The 20339-nt window shown below is 39.7% G+C and overlaps 1 pseudogene; it reads right to left on the bottom strand.

The window, feature by feature from the left end:
• Positions 1-19712, bottom strand: part of LOC103658784 — an 87541-nt pseudogene extending 67829 nt beyond the window's left edge.
• Between the last annotated feature and the right edge of the window lie 627 nt (positions 19713-20339).

The raw sequence follows: 20339 nt of genomic DNA, 5'->3' as shown, positions 1-20339 counted from the left end.
AAATGCAGAACCAAGACATACTGCACACAGTTGAAACAATGATATACCTACATTATAGATACTCTCTATACTATATAGTTAGAAACTTCCTCAAGAAAGAAACTAAAAAATGATGGCATAACTGAATTGGGAAATTGATAGAAAATAATATATGTGAGTTAACCCTCTTCTACAGACAATAGGAAGGAAACAATGTTTTCTAGAATTGATAAATGAAGAGACAGCAGTATAAGCATACTATTTCAAGATGTTAGAGGACCCCAAAGAAGCAAACAATTACAAGGGGTTGCCCTGCTGAGCAGCATGGATGCTCAAGCAGCTGTGTTTCATTATAAATGTTTCTGGCCATTTGATTTTTTTAACCACTTGTGGGCAATATCTTGATTTTTACAAATATTTTATATGATAAAAAGGAGATAAGTAGAACACAAATACCCTCAATAGCATGTAGGAACAGGCTCAGTATGAATTCTGAGCAGGACTGTAGGACCCAAACTATAGTATGGAATTCTAGAAAATCCTATTCTTCAGAAATGTGCAAAAAATCACAGAATCAGGGAGAGGGGAAAGCCCTTAGCCAGTTTCCCATCCAATCTTACCCAGAGAATCCAACCCCCACTAATTTTTTAAAACCATCGACCTACCAATTAAGGATCTAGACACCTCCTCAAACTTCAAAGCCACCAACAGTTAGCCAAACATCTCAAAAACAGCCTCTCCCAGTCCCCACCATAAAAGATTTCTTTCTAGTAAACTGTTTCTCTGTCAGAGTAATCCTTGCAGTTCTGTAGGGACTTTTATCTATGAAAATCACCTTTGCTGCAGAGATGAAATCCATGTGCATTATCTAGTTTTTCTAAAATTACTCTACTTATGGACTTTCCAGATATCATTCTTTAAAAACAAAAAATTGTATGTATGTTAGAAAACTAGAAATTTTAAAGAGAAAAAAACCAGAACAGGATAAAGGATAACGTGTTGACATTTTAGATAGCATGCTCAGGGACCTTATTGTAAAGATTGAAGGGGGGGCACCTGGGTGGCTCAGTCCGTTAAGCATCCAACTCTTGATATTGGCTCAAGTCATGATCTCAAGGTCATGAGATGGAGCCCCATGTCGAGCCCTGCATCTAGCCCCTTGTAGGGCTTCCTGCTGGGCGTGGGGCCTGCCTAAGATTTTCTCTCTCTCTTCTCCTTCCCCCCCCCCCAAAAGAGTGAAGGAAGTGAAGCAGTTGGGCATGCAGAGTTTGCAAAGAAAGGGAATAACAGGCCAAAGACCCTGAAACTCTGAGGTACGGTATGCCCGGCGGTCTCAATAAAGCTGGAGTAGAGTAGTGGGGAGGTGCCGTATTTAGAGATTAGGTGTGAGATAATAATTTGGGGATGCTGGGAATAGACAACTAGAAACTGATCACAGAGAGTCTTGTTGGGTATAGTTAAGATTTTGGGTTTTTCTCCAAAGAAAGGGGAAACATGACATGAATGTGGTCACAAGGACTACTGGGTTGACATTATCTGAAACTGTGCAAAAGCAGAAACAGGGAAGCCAGCACTGGTGATGAGAAATCAATAAATACTGGTTTCACTTTGAAGGTAGAGCTGATAGAGGAGATAAAGAAGAGTCAAGCAGTAAATTAAAAATTTCAGAATAAAAACTAGAATAGAATTGCCATTTACTGAGATGTGGAAGACACAAGGAGAAAAAGGTCTGGGAGGGGCCATGTCAGATGCTCAGAAATATCTGACTAGAACAATTATTTGTAGGTTAAAAGACATCATATTCATATTTTCACCATAAGAAAAATCTGGATGAATCAAAATGTTCTTCTCCTTTTTTGGTAAATGAAAACATGCCCATTTTGAGATTTCTAATGTTACCAGCAGTAACAATTTTTAGAGTGGTTTACTAGGCCCATCTCTGGAATACTCCTCTCCTGTCCTGAATATATATTGTCGAAGAATCTACCTGTAATACAGCAATTAGGCATGCAAATAAGCAGTTCATTTATTTTGGTCCTGGGAAAATATCATTAATCAAATTTATGAATGCAATGAAATCACTTCTTCCATGTTTATTAAAAGTCATTATGAAAATGTTATCTCTGGACTCAGCTGCCAGTTTTAAACTTAATGTGGCTTTTAATCAATGGCAACAAAATCAATTATGTCACCACTGGGCACCTTAAGGAAGGTAAATTACTACCAATCAAAAAGTGTTTTCCCTTAAATTTATATTCTCAGAGATATACATTTTTTAAAAAAGTAAACTAGAACCATAAAAGAAGGAACTATAGCCATATTTACCTGGAGGTCATGCTGGGTAGAGGAAAGGACCCTCATGTAGGAGAGAAAAAAAGCAGTCTGAATTCCATGGTCTGCTACATACGAGAATTGTGACCTTTTAAAAAGTCACCTGATCTTATTGAACAGTAGACATTCATTCTTTAGTATCTTCTTATAGCTTTATTACACAATATAATTGTAACATGGTGTTAATCCTGTAAATTACATTTAAATGTTTTTATAGATGCAGGCCAATTATTTGCATTTTTATCACAGAATCTATTCATTTATTTACTAATTAAACCATTATTGCTTGCTTTGTGCCGATCAAACTTTGAAAAGATCTCCATTTGCTTGGGAAATTCAGGTATGTGGTCAAAATAGATGAAGAACGGATGGGAGAATGGACAGATAGATGAATCAACCAAATGATACTGTGGAATAAAACTGCTTTATAAATTTTACAATGTTATTCCGATGTTGATTTTGAGTATTCAAGTGAAGTATCCACGTGCCTTTATAATGTATGTTTTTTCCTCCACAATAATGGGAGATAATAGATCTTAGATTTTAAAGGAGTCTTGACAACATGTTAGTTAAATTAACCTGGAGCTACCGTACTCAGTTCTTACCATGAGAGGATAAGCAATATAATGAAATGACAACATTAAGATTCTCCAACTACAAAAAAGAAATAAAGATATGCCCTAACCTAAAAATAACCCTCATTAAAATTTCTTAGAAGAAATTACATTCAGTAAACAAATACAAATTCTCTTATAAATCACAGTTAAAAACAAAGTAAATCTTACTGCCCTTAAGAGTTAAAATCACTAAGAAATTAATAGTCCAAAATTAATCCTCATCAATTTCTTATTCCACTCAGTCTCAACAGAGTGAACTCCTGATGCTGGTGAGAAGCAGCTTTCAGCAGCTCCAGACTTGGTGATTCTTTTGGAAACTCAAGAATGAATACATTTATCACTAAGTCTCTTATGAGATGTACTTCTAAAAGGTCTAAAAATAGGACATATAAGATTATCACAGCATTTGCCCGTATCCATGAAATTCAGAAGAAAAAAAAAAAACCACATTACACAGCTCCTAAAAGTTATCATGGACAAAATTATGCTTCCAAATTTAGTACTCAATAATGCCAAATATCACAGTAAAGCCTCAGTGGATATCTGAGGGAAGCAAGGTGAATAGAGAGAATCTTGGTGTCAGCCTGGCCAAGACGCCACTCAGTCTGTGAGATATGCTCAGAATCCATAACCTCTGAGATTAAACTCAATTCCACCAAAGGGGTAATGATAGTGGAAGTTTATCAAGGAGGGGTGAGGGGTATCATCCAATTATGCCATCCCCATCCTCAAGCTGTTTTTTCTATGTTTGTTTTTGTAATGTTTGGAAAATTGCAAAAGTGGCAGGATCAGACATTTTAGGTGCTTTTCTTTCCCACTCAATATATTCAAACCTTAATTTTCATTCTTCCTTTGAGTTTTACATTTCTTGAACCCCAGGGTCATCAGTGTTTAATGACTTGTAAGGGATATTTTCATCCCTGTGTCTCATTTACTGTTTCTACTGCTTCTTCTTATAGGACACTTAGGTTTTAAGTCTGTCTCTTAAGACAGGGTTCTTCTTCCCCAAGGTTGATTCAAATGAATAATCATCATCACAGACTTTGTATTAGTTTACTATTAACATTCATGCCCTGTTTTTTGTAGCCAAGGGAGAACCAATAAAGCTTCTCAAAACACTGTCCTTAATCTCACACTTGTTAGATTCGCTAGTATCAAGAAGATAAGCAAGAAAAAGTGTTGGTGAGAATGTGGGGAAAGAGGACCATACACTGGTAGTGGGAAAGTAAGTGGATACAGCCACAATGGAAGAGGTTCCTCAAAATATTAAAAATAGAATTGCCATATAATCCAGCAATTCTACTACTGGGTATTTATTCAAAGAAAATGAAAACACTAGTTCAAAAATATATCTGTACCCCCATGATCACTGCAGCATTATATACAATAGCCAAAATATGAAAACAATCTAAGTGTTCACAGATGGGTGAATGGGTAAAGAAGATAGATAGATAGATAGATAGATAGATAGATAGATAGATAGATAGATAGATAGATAGACAGATGATAGATTGACTATAGGTATAACTAGACATATAGATATAATAGAATACTGTTCATCCATAAAAAAAGAATGGAATCTTGTCATTTATGACAACATGAGCGGACCTAGAGGGCATTATGCTAAGTGAAATAAATCAGAGAGACAAAGGAAAATAACGTATGATCTCACTTATATGCAGAATCTAAAAAGCAAAACCAACAGCCAAGCTCATAGATACAGAGGACAGCTGACTGGTGGTTATCAGAGGTGAGGGAATTGGTGGACTGGGCTAAGTGGGTGAAGGGGGTCAAAAGGTACAAATTTCCAGTTATGAAATAAATAAGTTATGGGGATATAATGTACAGCATGGTAACTATATGTTAATAACACTGCATTGCATTTTGGAAAGTTGCTAAGAGAGTAGATCTTAAAAGTCCTCATAACAAGAAAAAAAATCTTAACTATATATGGTGATGGATGGCAACTAGACTTATTATGGTGATCATTTTGCAGTGTATACAAATATCAAATCATTACATTGTATACCTGAAATTAATCTTATATGTCAATTATACCTCAGTTAGAAAAAAACTTGTCATTCCTAGTATTTCCCTTTGCAATTGCCCAAAGGCTCATCTGACATTCTAACAATTCAATTCTTTTCAATAAACTTTTTTATTCCAGAAGAGTTTTAGATTTAAAGAAAAGCTGCAAAGATAGTACAGAGTTTCCATATACTCATATCCAGTCTCCCTATTATTAACCTCTTATATTGTACGGTACTTTTTCAAAAATAATTTACCAATATTAATACATCACCTAAAGTCCATGCTTTATTCAAATGTCTTTAGTTTTTACCTAATGTCATTTTTCCGTTTCATGCTCCCATTCAGGAAACCACATTACATTTGGGTCTCACGCGTCCGTAGGCTCCCCTTGCCGGTGACAGTTTCTGATTTTCCTCGTTTTGGATGGCCTTGACGGTTTTAAGTAGTACTGATAAAAATTCAACTGCTCAAGTTGTTTTCTTTCAGTATTTGATGGACTAGTAGTGTTTGCTGAGTTTAAGTGGCTTCTCCCACTTGCTTTTTTGTGTTTTTTAGTCAAGAAGCTTATTTTTCTAATATACTTCTCTAGATTTTATTTTCTGGACCCTTCCATAATGAGGGAGATAAAATTAGAGAGTCTGGGTTGCCCCAAAGTTTTTTGTCTCTTTCTTCTTCTTTTGTTTCCCTAAACCTAGAACCTCTTTCTTTAGACTGACATATACACAAAGCCCCATCTATTGTTGTTCTGTCTGTCTCATTTTTGTTGTGCCTTTCTGTAGAATATAAATTCCGTAAATTTCTCACATATGTTCTGTCAGGAAAATGGGGCATACCTGACTGCTCCCTTGCAGTTACTCACCTACTAAAAGTTGGAATATTTTGCACTCATCTCCCTTAATTTCTCCTCTTAAATATGCCCAATTTCCTTGTAACCAAATGGTACAATCATCCTAATCTTCCAGGTATTTTTACTCAGTTATTCTTACAAATGATTCTCTCTCTTCGTCTTTAAGAAGGAATCTTCTTTCAAGCAATTAGGCTTAAGTTCAACATTTTTTCCTTTATATCTGACTCTCCTGGCCTTTAAGATCTCGTTTTCCTCTTCCTACTCGCCTAGTCTGACAGCTAAGATATCAACTTTTCTAATAAGCAACTCCCTTTTTTTCAGCTTACTTAGCCAGTCTTCCTTCATTTTAAATGATTCCAGTTGCTTTTTAATTGCCTGGAAAAAAACCTGATTTTCAGAGTTAAAAGATACAACTTCTTTTAATTGCCTTCTTAGACTGTGGGTTTACAACAATTTAACTCTGAGCTATATCTTTATCTTATCCCAAGAGGATAACATATTCTGTGCATTAAAAGGGCTTCTATCCATTCTTAGTTATTCATTCATAAAAATCTACCATACTTCCCTGGGAAAACCCATAATTTGGGTCTGTGAAATCAGGATCTACAGCAAAAGTTTATTCAGTTAACAAATCTCAAGCCAACTGGAACCACATAACTTGTTCTTTGCAAACTTTTCTTTCTTGGCGTTGAAGACAGGGTGACATGCCATAAAAATGAAGAGAAGAGGAGTCAGTGGGGCTAGCACTGCCTACACCATCCCGGCACAAACAGGACAAAGCAAGAACCTCACTGACATGCCATAAAACAGGCAAAATTCAGCTGCCTTGCACTTTAAAAGCAAGAAGTATTGTTACTCCTTCCAAGGTCAAAAAGGACTAATGTCAACTTGCCTTCACCTGAAATACCGGGCCACGCTGTGCCTATGCATTTCAAGGTCTTGCCATCACAGTCTTACCTAAAGGCATCTATATCCAGGAATGCAGAGGTCACCTGTGCAGCTAGAGTTTGTCTAAGTCACAGGCACTTGCAGTCTTGCCTGGATAAAAACTGTCACTTTCTTGGGACAAAGTTATTATATGCTTCAGTGACCCATCAAAGTCAAAATCCCACCTGGCCAATTTACTAAAGCCTGAGGCCTAACACCTCCCACCCAGGGTGAATGAGTTAAAAACCAATAATAAAATTGTAAAAAGCAGCCATATGGCGTGCTATAGAGAGTTACCACCTACTGAAGTCAAAAAACCATGATTCCCACCTCTACTCATGCCCAGTAAGCTGAAGCCCAAAGCCACCCTCTTGGATCATTTAGGGTCTTGCTTTTGAACGATGCCTCTATCTCCAGAATTCTTTCTTCTCAACTTCTTCTCCTTACCTATTGTCAAAGTATCTGGTCAATTGTACAAGACTCAGGTATTTGCACATTTCATATATAATAATTTCCCCGCACCACCCATTGAAGTTCAGAACTAACTGAAAGCTGATCAGAAAGTCAGAGGATGGAGATACTCCCTTTATTACTGAGGAAACTGTTGGGGTAAAGCTTACTTCTGTAGCCACAGTGCATTCCTAATATTGCACCCCACAGTTAGGCTGTCTACCCTACATTAGGGAGAAAAACAGAATAGTTCATCTAATAAAAAACACTGGGTTTGTAAGGTATGCCATTATTTTATGTACCACTGAGAAATGTACCCTATCATTTAGACTAGGACCTATCATTTATCATAAGATATATTTATTCAGAGATGCTAAAGTCTTAAAAAATGTGTCTTAGAATTGAAGAAATATGAGCAGGCAGATCCCACACAGACTAAGGAGAAGCAGTTACTCTGCACCTGCTCTTTTCATTCTCCCGCAGGATGTTAGCATGATGGCTGACTCCTCCTCTGGGGAGCAGTGCGGGGGGGCAGAGAGGCCAGGCAGCGCTATCCTAATTCTTGAGTGCCTGGAAATATGAAACAAGGAGAAAGGAGCTTCCCTCAGGCAACCAAACAGGAAGGTTCTATTTTCTTTTTTTTTAAAGATTTATTTATTTAAAAGGGTCATGGGGGGGGGGCAAAGAGAGAAGGAGACAAGCAGACTCCCCATTGAGTGGGGAGCCCAACGTGGGGCTCCATCCCAGGACCCCGAGGTCATGACCTGAGCTGAAATCGAATTGGAGGCTTAACTGACTGAGCCACCCCGGTGCCCACAAGGTTCTATTTTAAAGAATTTGCAATAGTAGAAAAGATAATACCAAAAGTCACCTCTAAAATCCTAATATGGAGAAAACTTTTTCTTCATAATAGGTAAGATCTAGGGGGAAAACATCTAAGTATAAAATGAATGCTTATTTTGAAGAATTGGGAGGTGTATAACTATGTGGAAATTTCAATTTTAAGAACATAATGAAAGCATAGTAACCATTTTGGAACTATCATTTGCAATTTCCAAACACTGAACCAACATTATATACAATCAGTGGAAACAGGATCAGGAACTTGATTTTACCAGAACAACACAATTTCATGTTTGGTCTAGTAAGTTTAATCAATCTCAACTCTTCCTGAATGGTCTCACGGTCGCTTTCCCTTTAAATCAGAGATATTAAAGTTTTAGTCTCTATGGCAAGAACAGACCATTCATATTCTACTTTATATTGACTAAAAGCATGCTTGTGCAGCATCATGGATAAAGGGACATTGGGGAGCCTGGTGAAAATGACCACCAAAAGCAAATTAATAACTGAATGATCGTGCTCAAAGGCCTCAGAAGTATTATATAAAGGCGATATTTCATGTTTGTTAAGGGCATCATCTGCGGAGTCCAGGAGACCTGAGCTCTCATATTGACCCCACTACTTACTAATTGGCAAACTACTCAACCTCCCTTTACTTTCGTCGTCTGTACAAAGGAATAATAATTCCTTCCTCTCAGGGTTATATGAATTCTGAGGCAATGTATGTATACCACTAGTGTAGAATCTGATCCACAAAATATGGTCAAAAATAGAAATTCTTATTTTTTACTCTGGAAGAATACACAATACAGACATAGTTTCCACATCAGATGAAGACTGCTTTACCACTGGAGGAGCCATTAGTGCAGCTCAATAGTTAACGTCAAGTCCTCTGACTTCCGCTCACGGGGTAGCATTGTCTCTCCAGCCCCCCTGTGGTTGCTGGGATTAGTTCTGCCCAGTGAGCTGTAAGTAGAATTTACGCACGTCTCTCCCCAGAGCGAGCATTTAAGTGTCGATCCGAGACCCTCTAGATCTTCCTTTTTCTTTCCCCAAACTGGCAATGTTCTACATAGTAGTTGCTCCATCAGCATGGGTCCCAGAGTAAACACAATGTAAAACAGAGCTCCCAGTCAACCCTAAATCAACATGTAGCCTGAGTGTTGTTTTAAACCCATGAGATTTGGGGATTATTATTACCACTGCATAATTTAGTCAATCCTAATGAATACAATTAATCTCATCTCTAAGAAGCACATGTTTTTATAATTACATTATCACAATATCAACTTTTAAATATCCTATATCATCTTTTTATGGTTATAATCAAGCAGGTAGCTGGCAATACTATTGAAGCTCATTCATTCAACAAAGTTCCAGGCACTGCACCAGATTCCAGATAAAGAACACTGAACAAGTAGACATTGTACCTTTCTTCACAGTTTACTGTGAAGATGGGGTCATGGGGGCAGGAGAAGATCATGGTTATTTCTTAAGTAGGTTCCACATCCAGTGTGGAGCCAAACTTGGGGCTTGAACTCATGACCCTGAGATCAAGATCTGAGCTGAGATCAAGAGTCAGAGGTTTAACCAACTGAGTCACCCAGGAGCCTGGAAATCATGGATACTAACCAAAAAAATGTTCATAAGATTTTGGCTTGATTAGTTAATTTTAGATCATGCAGCAATCTATTGTGACCATGTTCCTAATCATCATATTCACAATAAGTTTATAATCCCATTGATTTCCAAGGTATCTGAAACTCTCAGTAATGGTATCACTCCTTAAAACTGAAACGTACCTGGGAGTGGTCATCATTACCTTAACAAGGGTTAAGTCCTTGTAGGGATGAGTCCATTTCATAATTCTTATACATTACAAAGCTATTAAAGATTAAAGCCCTATGGAAAAAAATAAACTCAGCATACAGAACTTGGAGGGGGAATGATGGTAAGGCCCTAAGAAACAACCTCTACATAAAGAGCCCATAAGCTTCAAGTGGTTTGTGGTGGGGATGGTTGTGGCAGAGAAGCATCATCCAGGGTATGGAGACTAACGAGAGGCAGGTAGGATATTAGCTACACACTGGATTAAAAATCAGTTCACTTGATTGAAGTTCTGGCCACGTTATTCATTTCCTGTATGACCTAGAATAAGTCACCGCACTTTTCTTAGCCTTAGAAGCCTCATCTAGAAAATGTGGACGGCAGAATTTTTTTTTTTTAACTCCAACGGTTGTGGTAAAAACTACAAGTGAAAGCATTTTGAAAACCCAAAGTGTTATTCAAAGGAAAAATGTTAATAATAAAAATACGGAGAGACTGAGGAAGGCTTCAGGGACTTTACAGATTTATCACAGCTATTTTTTTAAAGATTTCATTTATTCTTTTTTGAGAGATGGAGAGAAAGAGAGAGCACAAACAGGCGGAAGGGCAGAAGGAGAGGGAGAAGCAGGCTGCCCGCTGAGCAGGGAGCCCAATGTGGGGCTCGATCCCAGGACCCTGGGATCATGACCTGAACCAAAGGCAGACGCTTAACCTATTGAGCCACCCAGGTGCCCCATCACAGCTATTTCTGCGAGAGGGAACGTAATTGAGCAGGTCAGCAGTTCTTATTCTGTAATAACGTGACAAGACTTTTGAACGTTTTACTTTGCATGAATGTTTTACTTTCTATGTAAACTAGCCGGGAGACAAGGTGCTCCGAGAGTAAAGTCACTCTTACATGCATTCCAATATCCTCCTTCAGTGGAAGAGAAAGGAATTGAGTTGCAGCCCACAACAGAAATCAGAAGAGTTTTAGATACTCCTTAGAGAATGACAACCAGCTGGAACATCACCTGACAGGAGTCCTGGGCAGAAAAAAAGTTTGAGAAGTGTTGGCCTAACTGAATTCATAGCGAGCCTTTCATTTTTCTAATTCAGCAATTTTCTGATCTATATGTGTTCCTCGAACATCAGTTTAGGAAACCATGCCCTTGGACTCCAGATACACAAAAGCCCCTTTATTAGTGGAGGAGTGAATTCGGGAACAAACAATTCACTTGTACTGAAAAAAAAAAAAAAGAAAGAAAAGAAAGGATTTGCTTTCTTCTCTGCAAACCTGAGGTAAAGAACAACCACTTCTCATGACATTCTAAGCATTCCAACTAATAAGAGCACATTTACTCCACAACTTTTAGAATCAAAATAACTATGCTTTAGGAAAAACAATGAATCATCAAAGTAAAGATTTGTGACTAACACATAATTTTAATAAACATTTCCCTGAGAACTTTAATCCAACCCTTCTTTTCAGTCTGGGATGTTCTAATTTGAGCAGTATGGAATTGTTAAAATTTGCATATGCTACTACTAATTTGACACTACATCTAATTGAATTATCACGCCCTCAATGACTGAAGCTCCACCAGCACATTAAACCAAAGAAGAGAAACAACTGCCCAGTTCGGGTTTTGACCAATTGCTAAGATAACTCAAGCAAAACATGTTTTGCCTGACCTAAAAAAAAAAAAAGAAAAAAAAATCCAACTTTCCTGAAATCTTGAATTTATTTTATTAAATTCTGGCCTAGAAATAACAGCACATCTTAACATCTCACATTTACATTTGTGTGGTTATCTCCACCAAGAATCTTCTCTCCAGGAAGTTGTCCTTCCACCAGATCAGGCAAAAAATAAATAAATAAATAAATTCTTTATTATCCAAGACCTTGGTTTTCCTTAGGGAAAAGGATTCCTTATAGATACATGGCCTTTTACATTAAAAAGTGGATTCATTCATGAACCTGAAGAATTTCTTAAATATTGCTCAAACATACGAAAGTTTAAAGGAGGAAATGCTCTTTGGGACAAAAAGTTGTTTGTTTGCCTGCTTTTGTTTTTAATGAAAAGAACATTTCCAAAGTAGCAAGATAAAATAAATTTAAAAAGTAGAATATTGTGAATTAGAGTAAAATAACCTGAAATACAATATGGAGAGCTTGTGACATCTCCCACAGTCATAAGGAATATGGTTGGAACATTCCTAAAAATAAAGCTCCATATTGATTGAAAACATGTTTCTGGCTATATGCTTCCCTAAACCAAGAGCTATATTGAGCTAATCTATCTTGCACACCCAGCAAATAGCACGTTGCCTGGCACGGAGTAGGCCCTCAATAAATATTTATTAGTAAATGAATCTCCAAAACAGAACCACTAGAGGTATCTCACTGTGCAACATTTATGCTTCAGGACTCAACACTTAATTTTTTTTTACGTACTACAAATGCATTTAATATTTACTGAGCATTCTCCCAAACAGCTCTAAAGGCAAAATTGTGTTTGGAATACCTGTCATTATAAGTAGTTTGCATGGTGACTTAGAGTTTCTTCAAAAAGACACATACTTTGAGGCCCTAAGAATCTTAAATGATACATACTACTTTCACATAAAGAATGAGCCAGCTGTTACTGTAATTAAGAACAGGTACTAGAGTTGACCTTGGCCCGAAAGGGTCACTTGGTCACAGCTTATATAAAACCAAAGAGTGACTGCCTCAATAGGCAACTACAAACATTTTTCTTTGCATGGAAGATCTATCCTGTCCGCTTTCTAGTCAAAAATTTAATGATGGGCTGGAATGCTATCTCTAGCATAGAAAAGGTTTAAGAGGGAAACACTGAGATTACTCCCTAAGTCAGATGCTGTTGGCTGACTGACCCAATTGCCAATCCCATTCACCCTCTTTCTTCATGCTCACACTAAAGAGGGCTGAAAAATCTAATTACACACTTTGCCAACATAATTTGTAGCTACAGACAGTGAAATGAACAGGTCTAGCCAGTTAGACGTAAATGATATTATGGTATGTGGTGACAAGAAATATTGTGCATTCTCGATACACAGGGCAAACATAACTCAGACTGCTGCTTTCTCCTGCCTCCTGAGTGAGTGATGTGATAGCTGGAGCAGGAGCAGCAATATGGCAACATGAAGAAAAAGACAGAGATGCTTAGTCTTGATATGTGAAAATAAACCAACTGAAAACCACTGTCTGTATAAGCCATAGTTAGCAGGACTATATATCATTTGCAACCCAAAAGCACTTCTATCTAAAGCTCTTCCTCACACATGTGTTTCCAAGTGTCATCTTGAAATGGAGCCCTTGTGGAACTGCAGGCTCTTACCTTAGTAATTACACGCAAAGCTCATTCGAGCCCAGGATGTTTATCATGAGCAGCAACATACAGTCATTCTTCCTAAAAGGCCTCTTTTACATATTCCATCATGTTGTATATTTAGTGATTTGTTGACATTTCTGCTCACCATTATCAGAAGAGAAACTTCAGGCCCCATCCTATGACTTCAGTATACTAGGTACTTGGAACTCTTGATTTCCGCTCAAGTTGTGATCTCAGGGTCTGGAGATCGAGCCTCGCCTCTGGCTCAGCACTCAGTTCAGTGTCTGCTTGTCCCTCTCCCTCTGCTCCTCGTCCTGCACTCCTTCGCTCCCTCTCTCTCAAATACATACATATATACATACATACATACATACATAAGATCTTTTTTAAAAAGACCTAAAACTAAAACAGTTCTCTTGTTATAAAAATACAGAATTGAGACACAACCCTCAGATCTTCTGAGGAAGATCTTCCAACCATTTAATCTTCTGTTCATCAGATGCCTGTAGAGCTCAATAACATGTCAGGCAGTTTTAGCCACTTGAGATCTAAAAGGGTTAGCACAAATTCCCACTCCCCTCCAAAAGTGGGTGAACCAGATTAATAGTTAATGAACAAGATTAACTATTTAAAACTCCTCCTACATAGAAATTTGGGAACAAAAGCTATATGCACAACTCAGTTTACTCAACTATAAAAACATAAGTCAATATGATCTTTTAATCTTTAAATGTTAATTCATTCACTCAAAAAATATCTATTGATCAAGTTTTCTACTCCCAGCTCCCACACCTATGCATACACACACCGTTTCCACAAGTATCAGGATATAATGATAAACATAATAACCATAGTGCCTACCCTTATGAGACTTCCAGTCTGATGAGGAAGACACACAAAGATTTCAAATTCTTGTGATGAGTATTTTCAAAGGCTGTACTATTTTTATTTGTATTTCTTTTCATTAATATTTAATGATTGAAAATCTTAAAATCTTTTTATCTCTGGGTGACAGATATTTTAATATTGAACATTCAGGCTTAGAACCAACCTTAATCAGCTGTTAATTTTACAATATACAGGACAAAAATCAAACATAGTAAATATTCAAGGACTACTTTTTTTCTTTGTGAGAATCAGGGAAAATATGCAAAAGGATCCAAGGTACTGATGAGAACATTTATACACCTAATAAGTGAGGTTCATAAAGCACACACAAAAAAAATTATTTTTTTCTCACCACTGCTTGGGCAAATCTTGCCTATGGGGCTTTTCTTCTCTTATCCTCTTGGATTTAATTCAAGGCTGGTACCTTGCCTTTCAGATTGTTCCCAGATAAAAATTCCTCCCTTTGCATTAGTACAAAACAAAACAAAGCAAACTCATGTCGATGGAATGGGGATTTGATGCAGAGTAATAACCAAAATTCCGAAGTCCATCTGAGTTAAAAGTTTTTCCCTTCCTCCATCTGGGGAAGCCAGTAGGGGAGGCCAGCAATGGAACCTGGAAGGGCTCTTCTCTCTGTTCAACCAGCTTCTCATCCTCCCTCCATGGCAAGCAGGAGATGGAGCTTTTATCCCTCTGATTTGAAGAAGTCTGAGATACAAGGTAGGAGGGGACAAGAAGAGTCCCATCTGACCAGTAGTGATCTGGCCTCGCTTTTTCCATGCTTAGCAGGTGTTCAAAGTTGACTTTTCTAAGCCCAATTTAATCAGTTCTTTGAAGACCCTCAGGCTCTGGGGAATCTCAGAATCTGACCTGATTCTGGTGAGGCTTTCACAACTGAATACTTATAAACTACCAGAGGCCCCTGGTTGTCTGCACTTCACCTTCCAGCTTCTCCCAGTCAGCACCTCCTTACCCCCCCCCCACCCCCAGATCAATTAATCACAAAGTGGCAACCTCCCATGGGGTTGATGCAGCCTTGCATAGGAACACTGGATGAGTCCTAGCTGCCTCTGTGCAGAGCACAACCTACACAGTTGCATTACCACAGCCCTGTGCCCCCCACAGCCGGCCTACTGGGGATTCAAAGTTTCTCCTCCAAGCCCTTCTGGTTAGGATCTAAGAAAACACCTCTCCTGCTCTGTGCTCACTCTCCCCACATACAGTGCATAGAAAAACAACCCCTGATACTCGTTGTAGGTAGGAGTGCAATTACCCATCAAATTCAGCCTTCTTCTCTTTGGGCCCCCTGGGAGACAAATCTCCACACAGCCCCTTGCAATTTATTTTTTTCTGCTGTGAAATACAAAGCAGTCTACTACATCACCCTAATTCCAGGGAAGACAGCAATGGTTTCCCTATAGCAGCAGCACCCTGCTTACAGGTTGAAGTGCGGGAAAACACATACTCCCAATCCTCTACCTGCATATTTAGAGCACACCAAAAACGTTCTAAACTCTAATTTCCTACGTCTCTCAGAAACTTGGACTTGAACTCTCCCATAGTACCCCATAGTACATAGGTTTTAAAGATACTGCACTCATGGGGCACTAGGGTGGCTCAGTTCATTAAGCGTCTGATTCTTGATTTCAGCTCAGGTCATGATCTCAGAGTTCTGAGTTGGAGCCCCACATAGGGCTCTGCATTCTGTGGGGAGTCTGCTTAAGATTCTCTCTCCCTCTGCCCCTCACCCCCACACACTCTCTCACTCTGTCAAATAAATAAATAAATAAATAAATAAATAAATAAATAAATAAATAAAATAAAATATTAAAAAAAATTCTCTACTCGAGTGCAGCACAGGTGGTCTGGCAACTCTTGCTTGGGAATGTAGAGTACTTGGCATCTCTTGCCTTGTACCTTCCATCAAAATTAAGACAAGAGTATTTTCATTTTTATATTGTGTAACAGTAATTAGAATCAGAATTCACAGATGATCCAAGGGGCAAACATATTTTAAAAAGAAGTTGAAAACATGACAACTGAAAAGAGAGAAACCCACACTGGAGACTTAGGTATAAGCAAATTAAATATAAATTTTAGTATTTTACGTGTATATTATATATTTACAGAGACATATGTATTAGGGTTCCAGAATTGATTGGTCCTATGCTGGAAAAAGAGTTAGATGTTCCATGGCAGATGGAGCAAGGAAAGGCTGAAACAAGAGTTTTCAGCCAGATTAGACGGTGTAGGTAGCCATATAAATTAATGTCCAAACCTGACACTTTTGAAAATAAACTGAGCTTTGAGAATACAACCGGACAATAGATGTAAATCAGAACTGTCCCAGACAAACTGGACACCTGATCACTTTATACCTAATGATCGACACCACTGCACTCTGAGGACTGACTGGTGGTTAGAAACCAGCAATGAAACTCATTTCTGAATTGAGCCAATGGATTGGCTCCAAAGGGAATGCTAATGAGAGTGAACTCTGGACCAGAATGAAAATATGGAAGGCATTTTATTTGTAATTAATGATGACAGCACATCAACTCCCAATGCTATTCCTGAATGAAAGGTGCTATACTGAACAGGCCATATTAAAAAGGCATTATTCCAGAAGGCAGGGCATTAACTACAAAGTGTCCTAAGAAGAAATATCATGATTAATCATTCAAATAAATATAGATGGATTAGTAAAAATGAATCAAAGTAATACAAAATATGAATGAGAAAGAGTGATCTACATGTCTAAATGGGTACTCGTCTTGAAAAGACTAGATAACAATAAACATGCTATACCAGAAATCCTTAAAAATGGGGACTAGAATTGTTTACAAACATAGCCCAGTTAGAATACTTGAGGGAGAGTGGGAGAAAGGGAAAGGTCATTTCCTAATTTACATGCCTTTTAGCCAGAGATTGTTATTTAATTCTTTCCCTTGAGGCTTTTAAAAGGAACTTGAAAACATGCACGTGTGTGTGGACACACACACGCACACACACTAACAAATAAACATTAAAAGTTAAAGCCATGTTCTCAATGATAAATTTAAATTAAATTAAAAAGAATTAAAGCACAAGACTAATTGCCTTGAATTAAATATTATATATGGTGCCACACTGAAAATACCACTGGTTGGCTGTAAACTAAAGACTTAGTCATAGCTAATACTTGCATACTGCCTAAATGGTACTTATTAATTCTCAAAATAACTCTGAGATGAGCAATCATTATTCCCATTTTACAGATGATCAAACCAAGCTAAAGTGTGGTTAAGAACCTTGCTGAAAGTCACACAGCTAGGAGAGGATGGCAATTAAGGATTCAAATTCAGGTAATATGTTTTCACCAGACTAAAAAGCCCTTATGTTCATCATTTCTGTGTGTATGGGGCAGGGGGAAAGAGAAAAGTGTCCCATGAAGCCAGATCTGAGAAGATTAATAATTTGCTTCAGTATTTCTGGCTCCTTACATCGCCAACCCTAGTATGCAGCCTATGTGTGGCTACAGCCATGCAGGGCAGCCTATACACCGGTGTTTTCTTTTGTGCAAACACAGCTACCTTTATTTTTAATGAATGAAAACATCAGATCTCTTCTACTTCTCCCTTATCTCAGCTGATTCTGATAGTCTCCGAAAGGCAAAAAAGGTATCTTGTGGAATATTCTGGAAGAAATCAAAAGCTGCCAACATGGCTTCATGCATATCTGAAGCATTTCAGTGAATAGACCCTTATGCTCTCCTTTGTCCTGTCACTGCTCCTTAATGTACACTTGTCTATTGGACAGACACTGAAAATTCTCTCCTACAAAAGTCTAATGTGTTTTTAGTACACATTAGGTAATAGCAGTGAAATACAAAGGAAGAATAATTTTGCTGTTATTTTGTCACTGCTGTTGCATTCCAGAAAGAATGGTTTTGGAAGAGGAACTTCTAGCATTTTTAGAGTTTCACTATTTAATAACATTTTAATTTTTAATATATTCGAGCTTCTAGTTTTAGTGGTGTTCACAATGGAATATATAAGTGCACGTGTCTTCTAAATATTGTCGGCTCCCTGAAAGAATCAGTAGTAAAATTATTTCTGTAGTTTAAATGTTCTGACTAGGTTACAAAAGCAGGCTGCTGTTAAACAACTTAACATTAAATATTAAAGAATAAATGTAGCATTGAAGCATTAAGTTTAATTGTCTCCGGCTCCATATAACTCAGTCCTTGTTTAACACAAAGTTAGTATATCGGGGTGAAAAAAATTAATGGCCGTGAAGTTTCTATTCTGAAATTAAACACAATGTGTTTCTAAACATAGAAAGATGCCTGGAATTTTACCTTTAGGATTGTATCTGTAGCTCGGAGCCTATTATAGCTATTTCCGTGTGCCTTTTTCTCTTTTGTGCCTACGTCACCGATTTAAGGTTTTCATTTATTTATTTAATTTCAAGAAGAAAGAAGAGGTTCTGTAGAGAGCAGCGCTTGTGCGTGCCAACCCCAAGTAGGGCTAGAGAAGGACTAACGTGGGGGTGGAGGGGGGGGTCGCTGCAAGGGGGGGTGTGTGGCAGCATAGGAGGATAAGAAGCAAGGTAATTCAGCACTTCCCCCTAATCTTATTCCACCTAAGAAATTTAGGAGAATGCGAAAAAGCAGCAGCCCAGCATTCTTGAGGGGGCGTGGTTTCCCTCCAGGGGCTGTCCAATCGCATTCCTTCAGAGGGAGCTATCCCGAGAAGATTGATGGGGGTTGCTAGGAAACAGGAGCGTCTCCCTCCCGTCTGACCCAGAGATTGTTCTGCACAAGCCCTCTCCAGGGGCTCGCAATGTGCAGTTGAGCGGTGTGTGGGGCAGAGAGGCACACCGGGCTCTCAGGCTCATTCGCTCCCTCTCAGCTCCCGCTCTCCCTTTCTCCTCCAGCATGCTGTCAACCCGTTGCACGGGGATCGCTGGAGAGTTCTGCCACCGCTGTTAGTCCCTCCTCTCCCGAAGGCAAGAGCTCGAGCAGAGCTTCAAAGTTGGAGCCGCAGATCTTCCTGCCGCCCCACGCCCCTTCACCCCACCCCTCCGAAATTCACCCACCCTTGCCTGGCCTGCCTAAGGATTTCCAACAGAGTGAGGCGAAGCCGCTAGCAAAACCGCCCTGGCTCTCATATAATAATCCTCTCGTCTAGGTACCCTGGCTCACTGAAGACTCTGCAGATACACCCCTATTAAGGGGGAGGGAAGGGGGAGGGGGAAAGGGAAAGGAGAACGAGAGAGGGTGGAAAGGAGAAAGAGAAGGAGAACGAGAGAATGCCAGAAGGTCCGTGTCTCTGCCGAGAGTCCCAATTAGATGCGACGGTTTGAGCCTGGCCAAGGTGAAGGAAAGTTGCTTTCCGCGCCTGGGAAGTGGGTTTGCCTGTAAAGCGGAGAGGGACTCTGCTGGGAAGTGCTCTCCTCCCTTCCACCGAAGACCACTGGGTCTCCCCTTTTCCCAACCCCCTCCCTCTCTTCCCCTCCCACCCTCCCTTTTCCCACTCCCCACTGACTCGGAGGCCTGGATGCTCTGCCACCGGGCAGTGGTCCAGCGCGCAGCCGGGAGGGGGCGGGAGCAGGGGGCACTGTGACAGGAAGCGGCGCGCACAAGTTGGCCATTTCGGGGGCAAAATAAGTTCTTCCTTGGATTTGGAAAGGACAAAGCCAGCAAGCTACCTCTTTTGTGTCGGATGAGGAGGACCAACCATGAGCCAGAGCCCGGGTGCAGGCTCAGCCGCCGCCGCTGCCACCGCGGTCAGCTCCAGTCCCTGCCAGGAGTTGTCGCTGAGAGGTAAGCGGCCCAGAGGAGGACGTGTCCCTCTGGAGGGCGCCCGGTGGGGGCGCGGAGGCTCGGGTGCCGCGTGGGGCAGGCTCAGCCGGGAAAGTTGAGGCAGAGCCCAGACCAGTCCCTACAGTTCTGTCGGGGGTGGGGCGGGAGGGGGAGAGAGACGATGTGGGTGTGCGTGAGTGAGAGTTTGTGTGTGTATGCGCACGTCTGTGTCTCCGGGAGGGAGGTAGATTTCAGGGCACAGACCTGCGACCGGGGTGCAGGGTGCGAGAGGTGGAGGGACGAACTAGCGCTCACAGACCCCCCCCAGAGAGACCAGTCTCGTCAGCCAACCACCTCTAGCCTTGCTCTGGGCTTAGGATTCGTTTCTATTCGGGGGCTCCTTAGGCTTTGTGCACAGGAAACCTTGCGATGACTGGCTGCCACACTGGCGGTTTCGTGTGGGTGTGGAGGTTGCC

This window comes from Ursus maritimus, unplaced genomic scaffold (genome assembly GCF_017311325.1).
Source record: "Ursus maritimus isolate PB19 unplaced genomic scaffold, ASM1731132v1 scaffold_3, whole genome shotgun sequence".
In the NCBI taxonomy this organism is placed as follows: Eukaryota; Metazoa; Chordata; class Mammalia; order Carnivora; family Ursidae; genus Ursus; species Ursus maritimus.
The sequence above is the reverse complement of the archived record's forward strand: the minus strand, read 5'-3'. Positions and strand labels throughout refer to the sequence as shown.